The sequence below is a fragment of the Solea senegalensis genome, linkage group LG8 (genome assembly GCF_019176455.1).
Source record: "Solea senegalensis isolate Sse05_10M linkage group LG8, IFAPA_SoseM_1, whole genome shotgun sequence".
Lineage (NCBI taxonomy): Eukaryota > Metazoa > Chordata > Actinopteri > Pleuronectiformes > Soleidae > Solea > Solea senegalensis.
Genome location: NC_058028.1, coordinates 12,812,040 through 12,839,181, shown reverse-complemented (window position 1 = coordinate 12,839,181; position 27,142 = coordinate 12,812,040). Strand labels below are relative to the sequence as shown.

Below are 27,142 nucleotides of genomic sequence, written 5' to 3'. Positions count from 1 at the left end.
TTTAACTGGTGTTCTCAAAAACAAAGAAGCAAGTGGATTTGTATCTGATAAAAGGTGCAAAATGTGTAAAAACACACCAAAGTGTAAGTAGTATAAAAACAATAAATTGGGTTTTGTGACATGTTTCAAATAGCTTGTGAACAAATTAAGGAAAGATCTCTAACACGACTGTGAGTGTAGTTTTTTTGAGATGTAGTTTGTTTGTTCATCTTCAACTTAAGTTGTTGTAACAATGAGTGGCAACAAAGTGACTGCAATAATTGACTGAATTTGTATTTGTTTCAAAAAAAATTTAATTCAGTCAAACAATCAAAATTGCAATTTAACTCCACTATCATTGTTTTGTTATTTTTTTCGGGGGTTGGTTTTGGTTGGTGCCGTGCCAGTCTCAGCTGACATAGGGTGAAAGGCGGGGTCAGTCCATCACAGGGACACATACAGAAAAACAACCATCCACTGTCACCTACAGTCAATTTAGAATGTCCAACCTACCTAATCCACAGTCGGAGAACCTGGAGAAAACATGCAAACTCCACGCAGAAAGGCCCTTGTTCCAATCGGGTCGCAAAACCCAGGTCTTCTTGCTGCAAAGTCAAGAGTGCTAACCACTACACCAACTGTGTGGCCTAGTGTAATCACATAAAAATATTAATCTGCATTGCAGTTGCCATAGATTGGCAATACAGACAGTCACAAACATGTGGTTTATAAAGCCAGAGGAGTGTTTTCACAGCATGCGTTGAAATACATTTGTACGTCCATGTTCATCAGGTGCATCTAAACAAAGCACCGTGCTCAACATTCATCTGCTGCTGGTTGTTATGGGAACATTTCTGACATCCGTCGCTTTCAGCAATGTTCCGTCTACACGTTATAAATGGAGACACTCAATAAAGGATTAGATACCCCCTCAGCACTATGAATTAATGGCAGGTCTTTGTGCTAATGTACCTTGTGTTGAGCAGTGCTAATGCCTTCATGTTTTTAAACCAAGACGCCGTGTAACAAATGTAATGGTTATAATCCATTATGTCAGATTAAAAGTTTAGACACAGTGCAATGCAAACAGGGCTAAAGGGCTTCACAATACATTTCTATATGTGATAAATTAAACTGCACTTTTTATTTTCTAAACAGATTTACTGTAGATGACCTTGTTCAGCAACTGTGACCTCCCAGCTCTGTTTATTAGCTTCTTACACTATGCGTTGTCAACAGTGAAACCTTTAAAAAGTGCATAACAAAGTAGAAAATAATAACTTTTTGGGGAGCACATATTATTTTTAAATAGTTCCGGTGGTTAAAAACAGATCACTGTGTGTGTGTTTGCCTAGGTGAGAGAGAGGAGAAGAGAATAAAAGAGACCCAACACGTTGAACACAGAGAAAGGCAACACGAGTTACAGAGAGTGAAGAAAGGTAACATCTGACTTATCTTTGTTCATCTAAACCTTGGAGTTAGGGAGTACGGTGTGTGCATGCACTGTTTGGCAGGAAAACCCCAGAGGGGAATGAAGAGCTACTTTTATGAAATGACATGTGTCTTGTGTCTTGTAACTCTCAAGTCTGAACAGAAGCATAAAATGTGCACCACAGCTAATCTGACAGTCGCCACCATCTTAGAGTGGCTAAATCAACTGGAGGAGTGAGAAGGCTCCAGCTGTCAATGATGAACAAAATGCACAGCACTGCTGATGGAAGATAGAAATTGGCAGAATGATACAAATATGTGTTTTTAAATTTTAAAAGTGAACAGCAGCTTTTATACATGACTACATTTTGCTATTCATTGCATTGAGTAGCAACTCTTTTCAAGAAGTGACCTTTGAATATAGTGCATGCCTATTTGTCACATAGTCAGTCTTTCATGTTACACAAGCTTTTGTCATGTCACAAAAAAGTCACGCATGAATCCAATTTTTGAAAAACATAGCCAATCCTACCTAGCAGGCCCTTAGAAATTGTTCGGTATGATGGATATAACAAAGCTGGCCCACACGCCAATGAAAATCAGACACATTATTCAGTCTATCCCTGACCAGTGTGTATTTAAAAATCCTGTGAACCATCCCATGTTCTGCACTGTCCATGTGAGCGGTTATCTCAAGGTAGACGATACAAGAGTTTAACAAATCTAATAAGTTTAGGACTAATCTGTCCAAATCACAACTCTCTACAGTTGCCAAAGATAAACAGTGATAATTACATAGATATTGCAATACGTTTGAATTAAGTAAAGCATTTACAAAAGCTTAGTAATACTGCCACAGAAGGGATGACTGAAAGCACTTGGTCTAAGAAGCTGGTCCTCTAGTGCAACATCTAGAGACAGTTAATATCATCCATGTAACCTTTTAACCTCATATCTTTGGGGAAGCTGGATGGATAAGATGCATATTAAAGATTACTTTAAAGATTACTGCATTTGCATATATATTTGATAAAGATATTGATATAAATGAACTCAGAATGTTTCAAATCATGTACAAAGTATCAATAGAGAACAGCCACACTTGACAAAAGGTTAAACATCGAATCACAGAGTTAAGCCTTTGCCTCAAAGCGCTGCTTCTTGTCTCCCGAAGGATCCACTCCAGAGCTGGATCAGCATGCTGAGTGGGATCCTGTGGACTGTGGGAGAAGAAACCACTTCAACACAGGCAGCCTAAGTGTCCATTTCTTCGGCAAAAGCCAACAGCAGCAGGATTCAACTTCACAGTGAGCCACCAAAGGTCAAAAACAGACACAACCATTTTCTCTGATACAGCTGTGTAATTAATTATGAAAAAAAAATACAGCACAATATTTGTTAAAGCCAAAATGTGTATCATTGTCTTGATCTGTACACACCTTGTTCTACAGACTGAAGAGAACATCGTTGTTTCTCACAGATCTGCACAAATATCACACAGTAATCATTTTAAATATTTTTTTTCAAATGATAAACTACCTTTAATCAAAATCTATCAGTCCTACTGTGTGGTATATTGTGCATACATTGAGTTTGAATTATAAGCAGTGAACAAATTAGCAATTCTCTTTGATGCCTTATTGCAGTTACGTGTGCAGCAAATCATGCAAATTCTTCAAATTAAATATCTGTTGAATTCAACCTGTTTTCATGTCGCATTGAGGCATAAACCACATTAATTGCTTGTAAAGTTCTGCAGCAGGACAACATGTTATTGTCCTCAAGTAAAACCACTTGATAAATTCTACAGTGACAGGGTCATTTTGCTCTTCAACAGCAGCTGTTTATGGCTTTGTTTATGCTCGGCTCACAGTGAGCAGTTGGTAAATGGAGCTTTGCAAAAGTTCAATCACAAGAATGACTTCATTCACTCTCCTTTGCACCTTCATTCAAGTCTTTATCTCAGCCACCTCTATTGGCTGTTATCGTTGATCTATGCTACATCCTTGCTTCCCACTATTATCCAATCATATTAAACTATAAAAGGCATCTACAACATAGACAGCGTCTCTCCGTGTCACTGAGTGCACCCAAGAGCCAGACAGCTCCAGCCAGAGTAAAGTTTATGTCACAGTTAAAATACAGAAAGTTTGACGACACTACACAGTATTATGGTGTAGTTATTAAATATTTTTTAATATCTTTTATCGGGCGTTCTTTTTTTGATGAAAATGAGGCTGTAGCTCATTGTCTACGCTATGATTCAAAACATGTCTTGCATGTGTTTCGGCAGGGTTTCGTTTAGTTGTTATTGATCGCAGAAGTTCGAATCTGTGAATATCTTTCTAACTTATGACAGATAACAGATATTTTCTCCGTGGTCATGTCTTCTGGCTTCAGAGTCACCCTCTTAATTCCAGCATACAAAAGCATAAGCAAATTTCGGATCAATTTCGGATGAAAAAATCAAAACAGGACAAAACGGGAAACACTCGTCATTATCGTTTTTTTTTTGTTTTTTTTTATTTTGAAAATCAAATCAACAGTTGGTCATTTGTATTTTCATTTTTCATTTCATTTTGATGAACGAATGAACGAATGATAGACGGATTGATTGGCTTATCCCTACTAGAAACAGAACGGTGATACAGTTTGAATTCTACATAATATTATGCCTATAGTATATCCATTAACTAGTCTAGTTGCTATAACAACACTGAGTTTTGTGCGGGGGGTTTAAAAAAGTAATCATGGGCTGAAATATAAAACCGAGATCAAAACTGTCACGGTCTGAAGTTGGACTCCAGAGCAAGTACACAGGTAAGCAACTACGATTACTTTTGTTGCAATCTGCAGGGTCCATGGTTTGTGCACTGAGCTATTAAACTGCTGCTGCATTCAAGTCCAGGAGCCCCCCCCCCAGATCACTGCTGACCTGAGAAGCGATCAACCAGGTCCTGAGTAATGGGTCTGTAAACCTCATGGAGGCAATCACCCTTAAGAGGCCGGGCCAAACTGTAGCAAATGGAACATTCAATAGTCATCCTTTCCTGCGTCAATAACCCTCAGTTATCAATGAATCTGCATTCAAATGAAAGAGGACAACATGCTTTAAATTGCTGTAGTGCGACACATCTTTAGTGCACATCCCTGCCTGCGTTTTCAGAAAAAATACTTTTCACAATACATTTTAGAAAGCTACCAGTAAAAGATCGATTCAGGAATTACCCCAGGAGTCTGGGGTAACACCAAGTTACCATGGTAATCAGCATGTGTAGAGGCAAGCTGTGTTGATAATATTTAGAACTGAAGTAAAAGCAGCGCAATTGTAATTAAATTCAATTGTTCACTTTTCTTTTTTCACAGAAGGTGCCCCCCCCTTAGCTCTCCGTGGAAGCGTTATGGGTCATTTGTGCTGAGAAGGAGTGACTTGTCTCTGTCTAAATGGCACGGAGTCGGTGGAGGAGCTGGTGTATTTCAGGGACAGAGGCAAAGATTGCCCTCATCAATCTAATGCCTCTTCCCCAGAGGTAATCATTTCCACAGAGCAGCATAGCATCTCATTAGGCTGATTTGCTCTCAGTGTCAGTCACTTTCACAGACACTTTCACAAGAAAAAGTAAGGTGTGAAAGTACACAAAAATATGCACACACATTTTGATTAAAAGACAACCTCATACCACACACACCTACACCTACACTATATACTGTATGTATGTGTGTGGCAATATCTGCAATATCCTCACAATTGAACTTGCCTGTAACCAGCGCTATATGTGGGTGTGTTTGTAGCATCAGACATGTGACCTTATTCAGTGGTGGAAAACCCCAGATTTAAACATTTAATTATGCCAAACCTTAACCCACCACATCTTATTATAAAGGTGTTCCCCTCCGTATGATAATGTTATTGGAGGTCTGAGCCGATTTAATGGCCTTAACAACAGATTGCTGGACCTTCAGAGCAACACTTCAGCTGTGTTGCTCTCAACGACTTCTCTTTTTTTTTTTTACAGTTAGTTCCCAATTGACTGGTTATTGTTACTTTCATCCATCTTCTACGGCTTTATCTTTCACATAAGGGTCACGGGAGAACTGTACCAATCTCAGCTGACATAGGGCGATAGGCGGGGTACACACTGGACAGTTCGCCAGTCCATCACAGGACCACATACATAGACAAACAACCATCCACTCTCACACTCTCACCTATGGTCAATTTAGAGTGTCCAATTTACCCAAGCCCCTTATTGCATGTTTTTTGGACTTGCAAAAATGAAAACATGCAAACTCCAAAACTGGTTCCACCTTTCAGACAGTTCCTCCAGTCACCATGCAGAAGCCCAGCTCTCTATTGACTCAGAGAGAAGCTGAGCTTCCGTGGAAGTGACATTTTCGCCGCATTTGTCCAACCACCGCCGAACTCATCGCAGTGAAAAAAAACCATTCTTTGCGGTCCCATAGAGAAAAGTTCAAGGGGTTTTAATGCAGAGGCTGAATACGGAAATCATGTAAAAGACGATCCGTCATCCATGATAAACAACTGAGAGCAGCGTTTTATTGGGAATTTTAGAATTGAAGATTTACTAAACCAAAGTAGAAAATGTATAAAACTCATACCATCTCATACTCATACAATTTTGAAATGACTACTACTTATAATTATAACATGGCAATTGTAATATTAACATATGCTTTGTCTCATTCTAACAATAACACATTTGTGTGTGCATGCCTGGGAATGGGAGAAAAAAACCACACAGCACACACCACATTCCTGATTTTCCCAAGCACCCAGAGAGACTGTTAAATAATCTTAATATAATAATCTTAAAGTAACAGATACAGTTCAACTCATGGGATAACACACTTCTCCAACGGCTCACCTCTTCCTCTCTTCCCAACTGTGATGAGGGAGATAAATGAAATGAGGGCTGGCATGTTCCCTGGACATTTTAATTAGCTAGTCTTTAATTCAGCCTGACCCTCTCTCAACTTTGATCAGCTAGCGGGAGCACTGATAAGGAGCTGTCACTCACATGCAAACACTGGGGTTACTCAACGGCAAATTGTCTCTTCGCCACTCACAGATGCTCTCTACCTGCGCCGTCATGGGAGAACCGTTCACGGCTCAGTGAAAACTAAAATCCAAATGAGAATGGAACTATAGAGCGTAAGTTATTCAGTACACCATGGATTGAGACAGGAGTGAATACAAATGCACCCCTTGATTGTCGAAAGGCAGGCGATTTCTGGAAGTAAAATTGATGGGAAATATTAAGTTGTAGTTCCAAAGACAAGCAATGGGCTTCAATTAGTTTTGAAATGTCATGGGTCTTAAGCTTCATGAGAGGCAGCGGACAGAAAAAAAAATGAAACAGAGTCGCCCCACACTATGTTTTTAACTGAATTGCTTTGTTTCCTCCATTTACTTGAATATTTGGGAAAAAAATATACGTTAACAACTGTCCAATGAGCCACTGTTTAATGTTAACATTTTACAAAAGAAATTTGTGATGTACCCAAAAACATTGATTGTTTATAGTAGAGGATGAGTTAAATGCAGAGAAGGAATTTCCCCTACGAGACTGATAAAGGATTAATTTCTGCTGATCACTCACTCATGTTCTCACCCACCTTGGACAGGTCACCAGTCCATCACAGGGCCACATAGAGACAATAAACCATCCACTCGTCAATTTAGAGTGTCCAATTTGCCTAATCCTCAAATCTGCATGTTTTTGGCTCGTAAAACCTGGGTCTTCTTGCTGTTAAGGCAGGAGTGCTAATGACTACACCGACCATGTGGCCCTCTATGCTGAATAAAGTGTTCCAACATATATCATGAACAAGGAGTGTCCCCAGAGTCACATAACACCACAAAGAGTCTCTGCATGGCACAACCTTCAGTACCAAAGCTAGAAACAGATCTTTGACAGTCGGTGTTGTCCTCAGAAACAGAGACATCAAATACAATCTCACTGCTCTATCCACACTAAGCTCTGTCTGGTTGTACTGTTTAACTGAAATCAGTTATTAGGGTAAGTCATTAGTTAACGATCTCTTAGTGTCGCAGCTGACAAATGCAGATGATATTCTCTAACAAGGTTAGAAACTGAATATTTTTAACCTGGCGTTAAATAGGTACTGCATACAAAGTGCAGTCATTGGACCCTTTGGACATTTCAGAAGGGAATAGGATGTGCATCCAATTTTTTCCATCCATTAAAATCTCTAACCAACCATAACCACCCATAATCAAATGGAACTCGGTGGTTTTATTAACTTGAGAGAGTACTGTCAGAATCACTGTCTTTATGCCACCAAACAGTCATAATCCAGATCTGACCTCCTCTGCCCCATTATCATTAGATCTTTCATGCGAAGTGGTCCCATCCATCAGCCAGCTTAGCCTGTGACAGTAGCAGTTTGTGAGTGAGTGTGACCAGTGGCCCTTCCAATTTGTAAATGGGATTTCAGAGCATCCGCAATGCCTGAAACAATACCACCCCTGACCACACATCGCTGGAGCCAGCTGCCGTGGCTACCGTCGCTACCAGCTGCTGCCCTTCATTCTCACACGGATTTCATCTGGAGATGCTGAGGTGACTTTGACTATTGCACTCGTTCAATGATTTCCTTCTGTGTAGAGACAAACCACCATTCACTCGCAACTTCACCTAAGATTGTTATATTAAAACACTCTTAATGCTCTAACTCTTGAGGCACATTGTGTGCACAAGATTGAAAAAAAGGTATCCAGGACTTCAAGGGCTCAGTAGTTTCCAGTATCTGAGGTCCATGTCTCCCTCCTTGCCCAAGTTCCATTTGCCGAATCCTTTGACAGTCTCATTCTCCTTTTTTCTCTTTCTCCAAAACCCTTCATCTTCCAATTATCTCTTATTCTCTTGTGGTGCACCTTAGTCATTCATGTCTCCTTAGTTCAATTCTCCCTTTCTTTGTTATCTCTTATTTCACCTCCCCATGCAACAACTGAGCTGTCCTTCTCTCCGTTTGTGACTGCAGACAGAGACCTGTAGAGGACAGTCACTGCAATTCAACAGGCAATATGGTAAATAACGCAAGACCTGACCATTGGCTACACTTACAGAAATACGACTCAAAGAAAACTAACAAAACCGGTGAGTTACGACGACAGATTTGTGCCACAGAGTGTAAGAGTGACTCCTTTATACACTTCCAAGACTAGATAACAGAAATTACAGTGCGTGTTCATAAATAACTCTGATGCAAGTGGCAAAGAAGACTTTATGGAGGTTATGTTTCATGGTTTTGGATTTTCCAATTATGCACTGCAGTGCCTTGATAAAGGCCAACAGCAGTTAATAATGCTGACAAAAATCACTGCTCCATGTTTGCAGGCTGCACAGTGGGACATGCAGTGCAGTAGCCACAGTTAAAGCGGTGAAGAACTGCTGCTCGGTCCATTTTTAACGAACAATAATGTTTGTGTCAGTGAAAGTTTTATGCAAAGCTCCTATCATCACAGTCTAACAAGCTCAACCTGCTGGGTTAGTTGTCTCTCCACCATCTCTTCAGTAAAGTAAAGCATATTTATGAAAATACTGAGCTAAAAACCAACCCAACTCGAATACTTTAACTGAAAGGACTTAAATCAATATCAGGGTTTTTTTATATATATTAAAAAATAATAATATATATATAAATATATATATACATATATATAAATATATATATATATACACATATATATATATATATACATACATATATATATATATATATACATATGTACTGTTCAATTCAGTCTGAGCTCTCATCATAAGCTGTACCCTTAAAGCTTTCAAAACCCTTAGATCCCTTGTACGCTTCCTCACACACGTGTATTCAATTTCATGTGAATCATAGCCAGGGTTTACTGTGTTTCATTTTCCAGTACAGTTGTCTGACACATAGCAAGGTCCTGTCTACCACATGGTGCGGGGAGCGATGCAATGAAAGTGATATTCTGCTGCTGGTTGGGCCGCAAACATACAGCATCATTTAAATATTGAGACAACTATTTAAACAGCCCTGCTCAAACACGAGTCAATCAGACAGAGAGGAAAAAACTAAACAATTTGTCCACATGAGAGAGCTGAGCAAAACAACAGTGACCAGCCAACACTCCAAGTTTGAAATAACAATGAATAAAAAGCTTTTTTAATGCCCTTAGTGTATAATGGCTCACGCAGGACTAAGCTTTGTTTGTGTAAAGGGAACAGAAGTTCTAAAAATCCAATGATCCATTTGTCATCCATTTTTACCCTCCTTCCTTGACCTCCCTCTTTTCTCACCATTAACTCTCTCTCTCTGTTGTGACCTTTTTGCTTCAACACATTAACCTTTTAACACTTTACTGTAACCTCTTATTTAACTCAGCCTTTTAGTGAAAAGCCAAAATGTGTGTCAAAATATCATTTCAGATCAAATATTATACACATCTTATTCTACAGACTGAAGACAAACATCTGCACAAACATCACACAGAAATCTTGCGTGGAAATGAGAATAATGATGTTAAAATGACCACTCTACATACCTTCACAATCACAGTTTCTGTCAAAATAATCACAATTAGATATTCATTCAAAACCGTTCAGCCCTAATGCAGGTCGTACACCAATCTTACCCACTTAGCATTCTTGTATGTTTCTCACACTCCCCACAAAGCCTAACAGCTGAGGAAGAAGTACAGTTATTTTCTGTCCCAGAGGTCCCCGCAACGTTTTTCACAGAAGAAGAAAAGGCCTAATTAAGCACTTCTACTGCGTGCTGTAATCTCACAACCCTAAAGACACCGCCTGAGGCTGTGGGAGTAAGCATACCAAAATAAAGCACATCTACTTACATGACATCGACAGCGTCATTTACGTTTGATGTCCTCGCTTATGACAGCATTTGCTATTTGATCATATTTAAACATGTGTGAATTACATTGAAAAAAAAACTCATTAGCGGCAGCGAAGGATGTCACTGTAAAAAAAAACAATCAAGATTCCATTAGCAAAAAATGTGCATCTTCAAGGACTTTCACGTTACAGACATGACAACTATAAGCCCCATTTGTACTAACTGTTGACGCACTGACAACCACAAAAGTGTTTTTTGTGAGTTGTCATTTTGGAAATTGTCAATTACTGAAACCTTGAAATTGCATGTATTAAAATGAACTTGCTCCTGAATATGTAAAACAAAAGAGAAAACATTTAAATGCCATACAGAGAGAAATGCAACAGACAAAATAACTTACAAAGATTTGTATGTCTCTGGTGGTGGTGACCCACAGACTTTAATTGCACCCATCATTTATGCAATCATGGTTTACTGATTACTTGTCAGTCATTATTAGCTAAAGGGGAATCAGTGAAATTATCTTTGATTTTCCAGAATCATTTAATGTTTCGACTCCAAATACATTAGCAGATATCTCCCAGAATGGCCCACTCACTTCCCTCTGAAGAGCAATTAGCCGTGCGGCGGCACCATTGTGGTCACCAGAGTTATCCGAAGCAAGTTCTACATTGGCCCCCAGTTTACTGTAGCTGTCTGCCAAAGTCATTTAATCTGCCAGGGAGCAGACAAACATCGGTGGGCATTATCTCAGCTTCTCAGGAGCAGCCGGAAAGGAAGCGGGAAAAAGGCAGGTGGCCCCCGCGGCAACATGACAGGAGCAGACCGAGGCAGTCTCATGAATTCAGCTTACGTATGAATATAAACACTTTTTCAAATGCATGTGCACACACACACACACACACACACACACACACACAGCTCCAAACTAAACACCCACCACGAAAGGATGGGGGGGGAAAAAAAACTTCACTGAATATGCATTGTTACTGCTAAGGGGGTAAATTAGAATTGAATCCAAACAGTGAAACAGTTGCTCGAGAATCCATGATGGGACAAACAAAGTGCAGTGGTGATCGTTCCAGTGAGTGTGACATAACAGAATCAGTTTGACATCTCCACTCAGGCTGTGCAAAAGGATTTACCCAGTGGCAACACTGAACGCTGCTGTTGACACATACCGAGGGGCAGTCGTACATCATCTGCGCCAAAGTGATAATCAATATGTGTACCTTGTAAGCAAAATGCAAGCTATCGCCACTGTCCTTGAGCCAAAGTCAGTAAAAATTCAAATTTGCTCAGCAGGAGTTCTCGTAGGGCACTGACGCCACAGAGAAATTCAATTGTCTTTATACGGCAGACTGTGTTTCGGGATTGGTATTCACAGGATAGGGTTTTTTTTATGGCAACTTAAGTTTGTCATATGACAGAGGTGAAATAAGTGTATGTGTGCATGTGCATGTGCATGTGCATACACTCCATGCACTTGACTGTAAAGGGTTGTGTGAAGGGAACGGCCTGGTTTTATAGTGCTGAGGTTTAACCCTTAGTGCTCACACGGCATGGATCTGTGCTGCAAGTGCACCCATGGTAAATTGCCGTGGGAATAATCCACAACTCCTAACTGGACATCCTGGGGGTGTGTGTGTTTTTTTCCGTCTCCATATGTGTTGTTGAGTCAAAGTTATGATTCATTTTATATCGCATTTTTAGTGATAATCAATACTTAGCAAAACAAAAAGGATATAAGACACTCTGTATTGCACATTCTTATAGCCTCTGTATATTCTGTAGGATTTTGACATAGTAATGTATAAAAGCAGCCAAAATGCTCTGTGTTTTAAGGGTTAAATAAGATAAGGGCGAGGGTAAAAGTTGTTATCAACTCAGAAGTAATGGCTGAGGTTAAGGTAAGGGGATAGGAAATTAATTATGCATTACATTCTGTTCTAACAACCTGTTTGATTCTAAAAAAAGAACCGATGCTGATGTTTTGAATCATCTCAGTATTTGCCTTCATGGCTTTGGTGATGCTTTCTATTTTCCATCTAAATAGAGCACAGCAGGTGGCAGGTGGAGAAAAGCCTTTACACAACACAATCTTCAAAATAAAATAAAAATACTAATGTGCTAAAACTACAATATGTCTCTGCAGCTTTTGAGAGCTATAGCCATAAAATAAAATGCTGAAAATGACGGCCTGATTTTATGTTGTAGGATAAAAGGTGACATTAATCTGAGTCAGATTAGAGTCAGACCTGCAACTGGCAACATGCTGACAGGACACAAGTTCACAAAAGAGATGGAATTTTCAAATTCCATCTACAGTGTATTTCTCCTCCATATGCAAACACACGATTGATCATCACTGTCATAATTCTATCAATATTTTAAAAGTACTGCATCATCAATTCTAATGGACTCGTGCAGGCACAGCAGTAAATATGTTCTCTGACTTTGTTTTGCCCTTCTTGGCAACTAAAACAGGACGGTTCTTTTTTTTCCCCCTTTTTCTTTTTTTTTCTATAAAGTGACAAAAATAATGAAAGTTTTACTGATTTATAGTGTGCATCACTGAGGCAAAAAAAAGAGTTTAATGACGACGAATAATACAGTATGGCTGTCATTCAGAAGGTAAAAATGATTTTTTTTTAATGGTTTATGCTGAATCATAGTCCAGTAAGAAGCTTTTGTGGCCATTTAATGAAGTAATTATTATATTAATTTGGCGATACCTAATTTCGTCTTGGTTCTTCAATTACAACAAGTACAGTATACATATGAAGGCTATTATACTGTTGGGTTGAATATACAGTTGTCTGTGTTCAAGGGTCTGTTTTGTGATGTCAAAATCATTCACCGATCAATTACGTCCTAATCTCATCTGCTCCTAATTCACTCACCAATTTCCCTGCATTTTCCAGGATGACTTCCAAACAACTCCGAGAGAAATAGCCCCGGACTTGTTGCCATCACTGACACTTTTATTTATAGACGGAGCGGGCGATACAGCATACTAATCACAATCGAACCAGTGTGTTTTCCCTGGCTCAGTCGTTTCTCCAGCTCACAGGAGCTCGCTGACAAAATTGGAGACGTGGGCAACGATTCAGAGGCCTGTCCTGATCTTCACCAGCGATGTGCTGGATGGTTGGCATTTTTAAATTAAATTCTTGTACACACAGATTCTCCCTATGTCAACAAAATAAAACCGTTCCCACATACTACAGTGCTAACAGTGTCTAACCGGGTTTCTTGCATTTCTGCTTTGCTTCAGAAATTGTGCAGAATGTCATTTTTATTAAAAAAGAAATTCCATTTCCGCCATGTCATCATCTCTCAAGTGTAAGGGACCTTTGGAAAGTGGGTCTACACCTATTTTAATTACTGCAAAAATAAATAACAAAGAAAGAAAGTTATGACATGCAAGATAAATGAATCTTAATTATTATTATATGACATTAACAACTTTTAAATTCAATGTATCAAGCATATCAATATAATAGATAAGTGGATGCCAGCATGGATAATTACCTGCACAACTCTCCTACACAAAAGAAGGTAACTTTATAGCACACAAATGACACAAAGACCTTATCCTATCCTATTATTCCCCCCTCTCTGCTTGTCATCAGTGAACAGGCGCAGGCGAGTGGTGGCTGATTACCACATATCTTCCCCTACCTTTGATCTCCTGTAGCGTGGGGCTCTAATCCATCTTACATCACAGGAAGCCGTCTGATCGGGGTGGTCGTGGTAGCCACTTAGCTTCTCCTCATCTCACATACAGACAGTGTGGTATCAGCTCTCACACACAGGTGTGTGTGTGTGTGTACGCACTCAAATACACACAATCCAGGCTCTGCAGACTGAGTCGTCACTCCGTACAGACGCTGTAAGAGGAAGAGAAAGAAAAAGGTGGGTCGGTAGGATTTTATGAAGCACAGCTGTAGACGTACAGCATCGCCATAGAGCACAATCAATTTTACACTGATCATTGTTTTAGTAATATCAGACATTTATGAGTGTATGTGGGGAAATGTATAAAGTCATGATTTGCCCTGCATACTGTCCTGAAACTAAACTATACATTTTTAAAAGCAACTTCGGCACAGCGGTGTTGCATTATAAATCACATTACTGGTCAGGTATCTGCTGTTGTAGTCTGGCAATCTGGTGAGCGGCTGCGTGGAGTTTTGAGAGAGACCCAGAAGTCTCAAGCAAAAACACTTTTATTAATGCTCAATGCATGGAAGAGAAGAAAGATGAGCAATGCAAAGTTAACCTAGTGTCAGGCCGCCCATTTTAAACAGCAGTGCTTCGTGATGTGCATTCAAAGCAAAAATGTCCTTACATGGCACAGATTGTGTTGTGGATCTGAGTTTTCTGTCTCCCAGTCTCCCACCGAGAAGGGGACTCACTGACCATGAGACTCAGAGATGCTGCCTGGCTGTTGTGGCCATCTATCTTGTGACTAAGGTCGTAGCTACACTAAGACAGACAGTGAAGTGACTTTAGAGTGTGCAGAGAGGCATGGCATGGGACTATAAACAGAAGTAAAGCCCAGATAACGTGTTAAAAGGACCTTATATTGCCAGTAAAGCAATTAAAAATACCTCTGACTCACCACTCACCAAATTCTAATGACTGAGAAGTCGCTCGGTGAAAAAATTTGCGAACAAATCATGCAAAGTTCTGCTCTGAGATGCTTGGGGCGCTACAGAACATTAACGTGAATGCACCTGCATCAGATATTCACCTGCTTTGGTCAGGTCAACTAAAGCTTTTACAAAAAACCCTAAACAGAACGCTGAAGGGAAACTGCTTTTAATCTTCACTCCATAATTGTTCTCAGTACTCAGCTACTCTTTTCTACTTAATATCATTTGTGAGGAAGAGAAAGTGCATTTGCTTTGCACTCACTTTAGGAAGAGAGAGAGCGAGAGAGAGCTTTCTACAATGACAGCGTATTTGAGTAGGATGGGCTGCCACAGGAAAGGTCATTAACAGGAAACTCAGTCGGCCTTTTAGTCCACTTTATTTGGTTAATTGTGCTACAGATGGACGTGTGATGACATGTGAATTATGAATTGTTCACAATGCAAGGAGACATTTCGGATTAAACCTTTTCACGCGTTCAAATATTTACATTTTTCACATTTCCTCGGTGAGATCAGCCATGGATCCAACATTCTATAATTAGTTAAATCTTGTTTTGTCATTTGTCCGTTTCTCTTCCAGATAACCCTCCTCGTAACGCGACACGTTTACACTTGCAAAGCTGATCAGCATTAGAAACAAGGGTCACCATGCAATATTGCAATACAATTTCCACAGTAAAAGAGAACGCGAATGTCACTTACAAGATGAGCATTAATCTAATGTCATTGCATTTTAATGGCACCCTCACTCAGAGGAGAATTAAACTTCTCCCCTGAGATCAACTTAATCACTTGCCAGTGTGGTAAAAAAAATCACTCCACTATGTCACAGCATATGCAGGACGTGTCAAGTCACACATGAGCTACAATCCAACTGCATGTTTGTGTGACCTTGTTAAGTCTAAGTCCTTGTTAAAAATCTAAATCTAAACTTTATCTTAAAAGGTTAAGGCCTGGGTCATACTTGTGTCCTCACCTCGACACGACTTGGTTGTGTTACAATATAGTTCCTCCTCAACGTGGGCGGAGTCATCACAGCACGGCTGCATGAAACTGCCGTGACTTCGTTTCACACACCAACTAGTGACTTGAAAAGCAGTCGTTTTCGGAATCATTAGAATCAGTTAATTAAAAAGATTTTTCCAGTACTTCCTCCATGACCGGAGCACAGACTGAAACACAGCGGCGGGGTTTGCGATGCGGCTCGCCTGTCGCGATTGCCGCTTTCGGCAGTGCTGTCGCTAAATCCGCCAGTCTCCACATTTCCTTGGAAATTGTTGAAGATTAACCCACATTTTTTAGGATTTTTAAGTCTTTTTAACTGATCTACAGTTCGGCTCGATTCTTGTGTCGGACGTCTTGCTCAGGACGGCACTCTGAGCGATCGCTTGCTCAATCGCTTGGAACCTCGCCAGAGGAGGTACTAAAAAATGTACCAGGTACCAGTTACTATCACTAATAGAAAACCAAAATAACCGCAGTGTGCCGAGTCGAGGCGAGGAATTCCAGTACACATGTGTTTCAGAGAGATCTGAACCCCAAACGACGAATCGCACCTCCTCCCTCCCTCCCACTGTTCAGAGAAACTGTTCATTCCACCCTCTGCTGTGACCCTCGTTTCAGCCTGAGTTATACTTGAGTATGAACCGGCATTTCGACCAAGCATGGAAACTAATGGGGCGGCTAAATCACTTAATGGTTGGGGTGCATACACCTTGAGCCGCAGGACCGTCGGCCGTGCAGCTCTCTCCCCGATTAGAATACACGTGCTATTAGAAAAAATGCAGACGCTGTTAAAATCACATAAATCACATCGTTTGGGAACAAATGTTATGGACTTGAGGAATGTAAAACAATCAAAAAGTCTTTCTTAAAGCAGACAAACAATTCTATCACTATTTAAGTCGTTAACCATCTAGGCAAACCACATGCCGTTTATTCTCTATAACAAATGGCTGTGTTTGTTTTTTGCTGTATCGATCTCATTATATTTGCCTGACTCCTCTCTCCATGTACGGAATAACAGATTAATACTGGTACTTTGCAGCGGTAAGAGGGGAAACAGAGATTCTGCTCGCACTACTTTACCATCTTAAATTGAGCCTGAGAGTCCTCCAGTGGCTCAAGTACATTTACAGAGATTAATCAATTCAAAGCTTTTATTTTATTCAGCCAGATAATCCACTTGTCTGTAATAGTCGCGATAGATTTTTTTTTTAAAATAATTTATGGACCTCGCTTGAGATAATTTGTGGTGGTGAATAAAAAAGTTAGATGAAATGAAGGGGTTGGGAAATAAATAGTGAGGGGAAAAGTTTTGAATGTGAAGACATGATGTAAAACTTCGGCAGTGCAGCAGAGAGGATTTTGCTGTTGAATATTATTTCCGCCTGCTTTTCTCCCCACCTCATTGACTTCACTCCTTATCCTTGCATTGCTCTTTGTCTTCCTTGAAGTCTGGGCCGCTGTTTACAAACCAAAAGGTACAGATTCTATCTTTTGTCACAACACTGCTCAGAACTGTTCTGCCTGGACACTAACTTTCACATCTTTTGAGCACGGACACTGCACGACACGTCTGAAGCTGTGAAGTGTAGTGTTGCTGCTCAGAAATGTCACATCGTTCAGAATGCAATGTTGTATAAATGCAATAAATAGAATACTATTCTAAAAATATATCTATATATAAGCAAGAATACCAGACACATGCTAATTAGTCTCATAGTTTCAAAATGAACAAAGACAAAGTGTGTATTATGTAAATATCTCAAATGTCTCAGGACCATTTTTATTTCCTGACCACTGGAATAAACAAATGTTATCACAACCACTTACATGCAAATGTAAAAAGTGTGAAAACCTTATTGACCACAGTGGGTGAGGCACTGATGGAACTAATAAATGCTGTGACGGCTAAATTCCATTTAGCTTTTTCTCATTTTCAGGGTCACGGCAACTTTTGTCGCACTCTTAGTGAGAGAAGTCGTCTGGAGGAGGGAATGTAAAACATGCCACTCGTGCCACCAACAACACGGACTTAGTTGATCTCTGCAGATTTACAGACTTTGAAAAGGATTTGAGCCCATAATTCAGTGCCACTTTTCTGAGTGACTATAACTCCATTCTAACAATTTAACGATGATGTATGATTATCTCCCACGTATCCCATCAATCTTCTACCGCTTTATCCCCCACATGAGGGTCTCTGGTGCCAATCCCAGCTGACGTAGTGCAAAAGGAGGGGTACACCGGAGACAGGTCACCAGTCCATCACAGGGACACATAGAGACAAACAACCATCCACTATCACATTCAAAGGTCCATTTAAGAGTGTCCAATTTGCCTAATCCCCAGTTTTTTTTAACTGTAGGAGAAAACCAACATATCACACTGGATTATTGTAATTAGTTGTAGATTAACAGCTGGCCAGTCATACAGTTGTAGAACATGTATGACACAGATTTATGTTGAAGGACTCTACAAGGGATGCAACGATTTCCAAAGACAAAATCTGACAAAATCTTCAACTAACGCAAGGTAAATTAACTTTACGCTTGAGTGCATGACATAATACAGAAGAGATTAATAAATGAAGATTTGATTTATCTATTCAAGGTTTTATAAGCGCCATTTTGCAGTGTTTTGTTAAGGCTTTGGATTATGATTCATTTTAATATAAATTGTGGTGGACATATTTCAGGGGTTTTTCAACATTTTGGAACATATTTTAAGAATGAAATTCTCTTACATTACGTTTGCATCTTACCTTACATCCCTACATTGGCTTCCATTCATCCAGACAGCCTCACCAAAGCGTTATCCATAGCTAACATTCACATTCAACATGATGTATGTACATATGCATATATGTTGAACCTGATTTGACATACTGCACTCTGGGCATACTCACAGCACCTCAGGCAGCATTCCGTCTATCCTGGAAAGAGGCTAAATGTGACTATATCTCCTATCGCGTCTGTGTTTCCACTGATAATTCAAAACATTTCCTAATTATCAGCTACAAACACGAAAACACAGCTCATTCGTCGCGTGCACCATTTCCAACTGCTGTCAACACAGCCTCTGTGTGTGTATTGCACTGCGGTGGTGTTGTGCGTGTGCAAGATGACGAGCGCGCAAACTTAGGTGTACTCATAAATTGTGCCTTCACTTCATGAATAAAATCCATCAGTGTTTGTATTGAATGGGTTTTTACACTTGACTTTGCTCTTTAATTGCCATAACATAAAGGAAGGGGGGTAAAAAAAACAGGGTGACTTGATAAAATGTTGTCCTCAAGCAGCTTTCGGTTGATTTACTTCCAAAGACGACTTGTACTATTGTAAGCTCTGCAACAATATATGTCATATGAATATTGATATTTCACCATACAATCAATGTAATATAGAAAGGGCAGGAGAGCAGTATGGATTTTTCTGCTTTTGCTTTGGCATGGCCATCAATCCCAATAGGTAATCTGGGAAAAGCAACAAAGTGACAAACAAGCAGGACAGCTGCTAAGAGGTGCTGCAGCAGAGGTGACCGGTGAGGAAGGTTTTGATTTATTTACGGCGTTTCCAGTGCAGTATTACAAAACAACATGTTTTGTTGGCTATAACTGGAATCAGAAGTGAGCAATTTCCCTTTTTTTTTTTTTTTAGGACTGGGTCATGCAGTAGAAGCTTTAAATGTCTTCCCGCTGATCCAGATATTACATTTGAAGACACACATTACGACTGATTCAAAAATTAGAGTTGAGATGTTCACAAATTTGAGCCTTGGAGCTACAAATCATCATTACCGTGTCTTCACAGTGACAGCCACATTACTCCCCTCTGCATTGAAATGCTGATTTCTTTGGATGGTGCACTAAGATGATAAAATAAACCAATAACTCATGTCAACTCAAAGCAGAGAATGCGTCTTCAAAAAAGAATAATTTGTTAAAAAAGAAAAATGTTTATCCAGTGTTCTCGAATGTCTTTTTTGGACAAATAATGGGTAGTATTTTATTTATTTATTTACTTTGTTTATTTCTCTATTCCCCCAGTGACTGAGTACGCCATTACAACAATCAAATCATTTACCGCATTTTCTAAGCGACTATAACAAACATTCCCTTATTTGAAGTTTTTTTAGCTGCAGGTATTTTCTGATTTGTGATTGTATTTTCACAGCGATTTTGGAACCGAGCACAAAGAGTGCGTTGGGCGCGTGGACAGCGCATGCGGGAACTGAATTTCCACCCCACCAGTAGGTGGAGTATTAAGCTCCGCTCACAAAAGCAGAAAAAAACATTTCGACAACAGAAGAAATAGTCGCCAAGGACAGATATCCGAGCCTTGACCCGGTGACCCTCGAAATGGCACGAAGATTTGATTTTCCATTCTTCTCTTAAGTTAAAGGTGGCATAGAATGGTCGTATCACACATATATTTGAGTTATGGAAGTCTACTTAAATACATTAACTTGTTTTTATGGTTAAAAACCTCCTAGTAGCTGTAAACGAGCCGATCGAAATCTCTCCTCACTGACGCTCTCGTCAGCCATGCTGTTTCAGACCAAAGTCACACCCCCAGAAATATGGACTGTGTTGCCATTGGCCAGCCAACGAGTCTTGTGATTGGCCAGGTACCTGGAAGTGACATAATTAGCAGGAAAACAATAAAACCCTGCGTTCTCAGCAGTGGCTGAACTGTTTGTTATGAAACTTTACGGCTTCATAAACAAGGTAATGATGCAGGTACATACCCAAAAGCAGCGTTAACTGGAGCTTCTGGTCTATGTCCGCTTCAAGTAAAGTTGGCCAAAGAGATGCTATCTTTTGGTAAGAATTGCCACAGCTGCATTTAGCTTCAGAAATACTGTGGCAAAAGGTGCACCTCACTGCTGTGATTCTTGTCTTCTGATGTTCATATCTGGAGTTATCTCCGTCCGTCAGTTAGCTTGTGCTCAGAGCAGCCATCCTTCATCTGCTGCTGCTCTTAATACTAAACTCTGTGGCTGTGCTTCAAGTTATGAGGGAATATAGCACCTGTCAGTTTGTGCTGTGACCCTCAATTGAAGAGCCATAATCAATGCTGCACACAGGAAAGATGACAGGCCTGAGTGAGCGGCCCAGACAGGCTGCAGGTTACAGATAAAACTTTTAGAATTCACATGCTGTCATCACACTGTCCCTGATGCCAACCCAGCCTTCGCCTCCTGCATCGACCCCCCGAGTAGCAAAGGTTTGTACGTTGACACAACATATCTGTAGGCATGAAATAACAAATCCTCACCATTTCCTCCACTAACACACACACTAGTTGGGGTTTTTAAATATTATATCCTGGCTGGCAAAATAATTTGATCAAAACAAAGATGTAATCCAGCTATTGTTTTGTTAATCTTGCATCAGAACTCATTTTGGTTTGGTTTTGTATCGAAAACCATACAGAAACACATCTGGCAAAAACGGTGGCACCTATATATAGAAAGAACAAGAAAAGTGTAAAAAAAACAAAACAAAAAGAGATTATGTAAAGCTGTGATAGATTGTGACAAGAATAAGAAAACTGGATTGGCTTAGAAGCAGATGTTGTGCTTGTTCATGACCGTCTCATACACACTAGAAGTGCTTCACCTTCACTTGAATAAGGTGCACTTGAACTTATTCCAGTTACAGCAGTGATTGCCAAAGTGTGGGCGGTACTGCAGGTGGGCCGTGAAAGGTCATTAAACATGATTAAATAAACTGTGTTAAGTACGTTTTAAATTGCTGTAAAATATGTACGGTACATTTTAAGAAACACTTATAAGGAATAAAACAAAGCCGCGGCACTTAAATGATGTGTTACATCTGACCTAGTATAGCAGGTAATGTATATACCAATATTATGACATTTTATGTCTAAACATCCAGTGTCAGGTCTAATATTTATTAATATTTTATAAAATTTATAATTGGACAGATTATTATCATTATTGTTTTTATTAATCTGAACATAATTTGTGTATCCCCATGTTCACATGTAAATAATAACATCCTAGTTTCATGTGTGGATCAGAGTTGTGATTCAAGGTTCAGGCGTGTAGAACCTCAGAGGACTTTCAGATGTCAAGGCGGTCATGGTGATGTATATTTTAATGGACTGAATGACATTGAATTAAATACAACAAATAAATATAACAAATGTTCACCAAGGATGCTGCTACACTCCCGAATCTGTCACACATCCTTGGTTCGTATTGTCCACAGAATGATGTCCCGGAGCAAGAAACTGTCTCTGCACAGTATGAATAGGTATGAGAGGAAAAAGTGCACCATAAACAATAGATGCACTGTATGAATGAGTGTGTGAATGACAACACTGTAGCGTTAAAGCACTCCATCGCTACTAGAAAAGCGTAAATACAGAACGTTTACCATGACAATCGCTGACTCGGACCTTGTAATAAAAGGGAAAGCATACAATAAGAGCATAGCAGCTGGATGTGGTAGATAGTGTAAATGTAAAGACGAGGCCCCAGAAGGATAAAATAGATGGACAGACAATATATGCAAGACTGCAGGAGGTAAAAAAAAGAGAGAGAGCGAGAGAGTGAGATTGAAGGTGGAAAAGAAAAAAGGATGAAGTGGAAGAGAATAGACGAGTAGCAACAGAGGGCATATTAGGAGCCAGAGAAATTGAGAGGTGGCAGACTGCCATGTTAGGCATTGCAGGACAGAACAGTCTCATTTAAGCATCTGCAGTCGACGCTGCTGAATGGCAACAGTGCTCCTCTGCTGCTGGTTTCAGGGACGTGCCTAGAGTGTAGAGTAATCCTCTTCCTGTGGCCTAGGGCCTTAAATCAGTTCTGCACTACACACACCAATCAGCAGCTGTATGCACACACGCACACACACACACTCCCACTTTTACTTCCCCCACACTCCTTCTCGCGGCCAACAGACGTCCCATTTGTTCACCGTGACCTTAAGGTGAGACTTAAGACAACAGCCTTGGCCTTCGTTTTGGCAACATTCGAGGGAGAAGGAAGAGAAAATAGCAAAAACAGATTTTTTGTAATGGAACACCATAAAGAGGTCGAAGCCAAAACAACATCCAGACACGAGGAGTTGGGATGATTCTCTCAGAACTCTGACTGGTGTGACGTCATGGACGGTGAGGTGGACTGAGGTGTATACTGGCCTGTCATATGGGAAGGATTTCAAAAAGACTTCTTCGATCCCAGAGGCCTGCGAGTGATAGAAGCTGGCTTCCACACTGCTGGTTTGTCCTTGCCTCTGTCCCCTGGGAGCCCAGAATTACAAAAGCAACATAACTTTCAATCCTTTGGGGTTTTAACCTTACTCGAGGACACCAGGTGTTCGTGTATCCTACAGTTGTTCATGTTCATTTATAATACATGACCTGGAGTACGCTTTCTTTCCTGGGGGTACACAGGTATATGCATAATTTACCACAGATTCCGTGAAAGCAGACGGCGCACAGCACCTCCTCGAGAGGAATAGGTTTTGAAAGGAAATCCTGCTGAAGATAGCACCACTGTGATTTGAGAAGAGTATAATGTCTATTTCAATATTTCAGCAAGTTTCTAAACACCTCTTGATGTCCTATATAACAAACAGCAGACATAATTATAACCATGCAGCAGAATATTATTTCAACAAAAAGTAGACAATGAATTTAGTTTCCAGTTTAAGCTGCAGGTCCAAAAGGTTTTTGACCAAGGGAAACTATTGTTTTACGGACAACACATTTTGTCTGCAAGACATCACCAATTACACATTTATTTTAAAACAAACAGTTGTGGTTATTCACTACAACCACAGAACCAGGAATCACATCAGTGCATTACTTTGTTAAACAATTTTCATTTGGCGTTGTATCGATGCTGCTAATTTGCCATTTTGACCTGGAACATGCTACAAAACAACATTAAGGATAAGGGATAATTATCATTATAAGGAATTTTATTTTTGGCGTTTCAATTATTATGGTGAATAGAGCTGCAACTAACGATTATTTTCATAATCGATTAATCTCTCAATTATTTTCTCCATGAATCGTTTAAAAAATGTTGATCGGTGTTTGTCAAACCAGGAAATGACGATGTCTTGTTTTGTCCACAAACCAAAATGATTCACTTTTAATGATTTCTTTGTTATGCAGAGCAAAGAAATTAAGAAAATACTCACATTTAAGAAGCTGAAACTATCGAAAATCTTGTTTTAATCATGAAAAAAGCTTCGAACCGATTAATCGATTATCAAAATAGTTGTCGATTAATTTAGTAGTCCATTAATCATTGAATAATTGTTTCAGCGCTAATGGTGAATACATTTCATTGTTGCCAGCCTTATTGACTCATTATTTGACACACTCCTGTGGTTATAATGAGCCATGTGCCCTCAGCACCTCGTATGGATCCAAGACGCTCTCATCGTCAAGTCTCCAGTGCAAGTGTGTTCGCTTGCATCTGTGCCTCTCACAACATGTTTGACAGAGAACGGCACACTAATGGAACTTTGATGAGTTGTGTGTCCATGAAGACACGCTGACATTGAAGAAGGGCCTTGAAAGTTGCACACTAATGTAACTCCGTGGCTGAATTTAATTTATGATTACATAAATGGTTTTCATGTCAAAGGGTGCTTTGCATTTGCTTGAGAGTCAAGTTGTAAATAAAATCAACACCATCATGACAACACACATACACACACTCACACATTATGTGGCGTCTCAAGGACAGAGCGGTGCCCAAATGTTCTCAAGAGGCAGTAGCAATTTTATAAACATTAAACTCACACCTAATGTGTATTTGCAGATCTACTAATACTTATAGTATACAGCCTATGTTGTCTGTCTATAAATCACACCAATAAATAATCCGATAAGGCAATACATTCATAAAATTCATTCAGCGCTCGTCGTTTAAGAGCTTCAGGGGAAGCTGGAGCCAATTTCAACTGACATTGGCGGCTGTCAGGGGCTGGATACGACTTCAACAGGTTGCCAGTGTAATCGCCAAGAAAGAAGGAAAAACAACTGCTCACACTAAAAATCACATACGTACAATTTAGAATGTCCGATGACCTTACTCCAATCTGCAGACTTTTTGGATTGTTGTAAACTGGAGTACTTGAACCTGAATAACAAGAACTCCATTTCTGAAAAAGGGGCTTAAAAACAGCCCGGCACACTTCGAGCAGTTGAAAATAAAATGATTGATCAGCATGAGGAGAAACAATATCATGGAGGCCAAAGGGTGCAATATTTCCCTCTACCGATTTCATTTCATTAAATTTTCATGAACCTCACTTTTATTTGGTAAAATAGTTTCCTACCCCACAAACCGGCATCTTAATTATGATTTGAACCTGCAGGCTCAAATCTTATGACCCAGTCTTATCAATATGGCTGCAGTGCTTTTTTTTTACATTTAGTCCATAAATTTAGTCCACTGCTGTTTTGTTCCAATGCTGAACAAAAAAAATGTGCCTTTGATCAGTTTAGTTACATGTACATGAGTGACAGATCATCTCATTCATACTTAATTCTATCCCCATGTGACTCAGATCTTTTGATTTGATTCATAAAAACAAGGACTTCTTGATGTTACTTCTTGATGATTACACAGGGAAATGAACTGTTATTGATTCATGATCTGGAAAACACCTACTTTATTGATATGTCCTGCAGAGAATAAGCAGGCGAGTGTGCACTGCATTGTTCATGATTGAAGCTTCTTTACATAATCTTTTGTTTTGTTTATTTTACTAAAGTGAAGTTAGCCCCCCCCACGTGTGATCCCAGCAGAGTTCTTATGAGTATACTGCAGAAATAATACAATATCCAGTATACTGTAGAATGTCTTTTGAGGCACATTTGAATTTAAACTGAGAAACAGCAATTTACACACACACACACACACACATACTGTGCTTCTATATCTAGTGCTTTTGCCTATCACTCATATTCACATATTGCCAGCACTGATCCCAGGGGCAATGTCTGCCTCAGTATTTTGCCCAAGGACACCAACATGTGAAGTGGCTCAATCAGGAATCAAACCACCAACCAATTAGTGGACAAGCCACAGGCACCCCTACTTGACCCAGTTAGGAACAACTTGTTCACGTAGTGTTAAGTGACTTGTGGGTTTAATTCCTCGTGTATGGTACAGCAGCACAGTGCACTCTTTTGCTTCAAGCAGATGCACAGTATGTTAAGAGTTATTTCAGGCCTTTCCAAAAGAAAATAATATCACTTCAATAACAGATTAAAGGAGAGGAACATTAACCTGATGCCCGAGTTGTTTTTACAAACTGTAGCTGGTGAAAAAAAGTAAAGAGTTTAAAAGAGACACAACAAAGATTTCCAGTCAGACATAAGGTCTGGCTATTACAATTCATGGTGTGTATTTTAACCTTTAAGTCGGCATGTTTCTTTGACAAATATTTGGCGAACAGCTCTTTGCAGTTGCTTCTCCATTTTTACAGGTAGTAAAAAAATAAATAAATAACACCATCTTCCAACAACAAATCAGCTACACAGGCACAATATAAAGTTAATCTTCCTTCCACAAAGTCACTCCACCATCTCCTCCTCAAAGTTAGGTCTTATGTCTGTATTCTAAGAAAGGGTTTAAAAGGACACACAAATGGTTATCACGCGCTCATATTTACTCAGCTTCGTAACACATCCAGTTTCAATTCTATGATGTTATGGATGACTGTAATAAAAAAAAAAAAACATGAAGTTCGGTGATTGCAGTGAAGCCTGTGCACTAGTTGCAATGTCAGACCCAAGTGCAGGATAACAACTCATGGGATAGTGCAGCTAAAAATCCAATCCAATGAGGCCACAGACGGTCAAAAACTTCGAATGAAGATGTAAGAATCACAGGAAGAACACAAGTAACAGCCTGGCAGGGAAGTGACAGCTGAGGGAACCACGTGTACATGATTTAACAAAGGTGAAGGTGTAATCAATATCAGGAAGTAACGAAACACAAGCAGAATACAAAATAAAACAGGAAGTTCAGGCAACAGAATATACAGGGAAAGAAACTACAAAATAAGATAAATAAATGCATGAGACAAGACAAAAATAAATCTGTCACCAAAGTTGAGAGTCAAAGATTTTGACATCGGTGGCTGACTTAACCTGCAAAACCTTCTATCCATTTCTCTCCTTGTCTGTCCTTCC

General features: G+C 39.7%; 1 protein-coding gene across 1 annotated transcript in view; it reads right to left on the bottom strand.

Annotated features, from left to right (window-relative positions):
- Nucleotides 1–27,142, bottom strand: part of grik4 (glutamate receptor, ionotropic, kainate 4) — a 240,088-nt gene that overhangs the window by 162,199 nt on the left and 50,747 nt on the right. The window contains exon 2 of the mRNA XM_044032697.1: nucleotides 13,969–14,177. The gene's annotated coding sequence lies outside the window, so the exon portion shown is untranslated. The remainder of the gene's footprint in view (nucleotides 1–13,968; nucleotides 14,178–27,142) is intronic.